Genomic DNA, 1877 nt, shown 5'->3' on the forward strand with positions numbered 1-1877 from the left:
AAAAAAACAACAAAAAAAACAAAACCTCTGCGTACTGAAAAAGTTGTAAGGTGCAGGCTGCGCCCCTGGCTGAGATGCCGCAGCTCTCGGCCGCACGTGACCTTTCCCTGCTCGGATCCCATCAGTTTTTACCCTTTTTTTCAGGGAGGCAGCAGGGATACGCGTTCGTCAGTAGTTTGGATGTGCGCGGCCACCGTAGAGCTCGTACGGCAGTTCCGTCTCCTTCTCCTTCCCCCCGAGCTCCGTCCATCAGTGTCTCTCCTCCTCCCCCTGCACAAAGCATCCTGTGTGTCCTCCCCCATGTCTGCCGCCCTGCTGCCGCCCAGCTGACCCCGCACACCCCTCTCCAGCTCCAGGTGAGTGTGGCCGGGCCCGCTGCCCTCCTCCCCCCTGCGCTCCCGGGCGACGCTCGTTGTGTTAACCCGTGTGGTGCCGGGCAGGGTGCAGTGCAGCCCCCCTCTTCCTCCCGGGCGGTGATTAGAGGGGCTGCATGCTGAGGACCCCCCTGTGCACTTTCTCTCTGTGCTCCAGTAGCTGCTGGCATGGCGGCTCCTGGGAGGAGGTGACTGTCATTAATTCATTAATTGCAGCCTCGCCTGGAACTTTCCGCAGGGGACGATATTTCCTGGCGGAGTCTCGCCCCGCGGAGACGCTCGTCGCCCCTTTTTCCCAAATTGCGCCGCCCTGTATTTGACAATTTACGGACCCCGGCTTTCTTATTTTAATAGCGGAAATGAGTCTACCCCTCCCCCGGTCCGACCCTTGCACCACCCCTGCTCAGGTCTAGAGTTTTGACTGCAGCGGTGATATCACCATGACAGCTCCTGTACCGCTGCAGCCAATCAATGTCCCGTATTTACTAGCATTTGGGGTCCACTTTCTGAAAAGTTTGGGGTGTAGGTGGATCATATGTAACCGTAAAAGTCAGGTGTGCCCTGGGCCCGCTGCGGGCAGCCGGTGGCGGTGTGCCCTGGGCCCGCGGCCGGTGGCGGTGTTCCCTGGGCCCGCGGCCGGTGGCGGTGGGCCCGCGGCCGGTGGCGGTGTGCCCTGGGCTCGCGGCCGGTGGCGGTGTGGCCTGGGCCCGCTGCGGGGGGCCGGTGGAGGTGTGGCCTGGGCCCGCTGCGGGGGGGCCGGTGGAGGTGTGGCCTGGGCCCGCTGCGGGGGGCCGGTGGCGGTGTACCCTGGGCCCGCTGCGGGGGGGCGGTGGCGGTGTGCCCCTGGGCCTGCTGCGGGTGGCGGTGTGCCCTGGGCCCGCTGCGGGGTGGCGGTGTGCCCTGGGCCCGCTGCGGGGTGGCGGTGTGCCCTGGGCCCGCTGCGGGGTGGCGGTGTGCCCTGGGCCCGCTGTGGGCGGCCGGTGGCGGTGTGGCCTGGGCCCGCTGCTGGTGGCGGTGTGTCCGCCATCTGCATCACATCCCGCGTCACAGGTGCTATGGGAAATGCTCAAAGGTTCGGTTCATTAAACGTGGGCACAGGAGGGCTCTCCAAATACCTGGCCCCTGGCCAAAATGTCACACTCGAAACATTTTTCTTGGCATGGTATATGTGTGTAATTGAGTGTGCAGTTTGGTTATTTTTTAAAGTGGTTTTTGCAACAGTTTCTGCTCCAAAATCCACATGAAAATCCGTTTCCCATTCACTTAAATGGGGAAAAAAAACCACTCCTATAGTGTGCACAGTGCCGTCAATGCCCGTAGAAAAGGGGGCGCAGGGCATGCTCTAAATTGGGCACAGCTAAGGGTTAGGGTTTTTTTTTTGTTTTTTTTTTTTCAACCTGTGTGAACGTATCCTTAAGGCCATGTTGACACTTTGCATTTTTGTGGCGTTTTTTTCAATTGTTTTTTTCACGAGTTTTATGCAAAATTAAAACTGATTTTTAC

The 1877-nt window shown here is 59.9% G+C and overlaps 1 protein-coding gene across 1 annotated transcript in view; it reads left to right on the plus strand.

Moving 5' to 3' along the window:
- The first annotated feature begins 240 nt into the window (after nucleotides 1–240).
- Nucleotides 241–1877, plus strand: part of LOC142255962 (uncharacterized) — a 28211-nt gene continuing 26574 nt past the window's right edge. The window contains 1 exon segment of the mRNA XM_075327423.1: nucleotides 241–356. The gene's annotated coding sequence lies outside the window, so the exon portion shown is untranslated.

Source organism: Anomaloglossus baeobatrachus, chromosome 11, assembly GCF_048569485.1.
Source record: "Anomaloglossus baeobatrachus isolate aAnoBae1 chromosome 11, aAnoBae1.hap1, whole genome shotgun sequence".
Taxonomy (NCBI): domain Eukaryota; kingdom Metazoa; phylum Chordata; class Amphibia; order Anura; family Aromobatidae; genus Anomaloglossus; species Anomaloglossus baeobatrachus.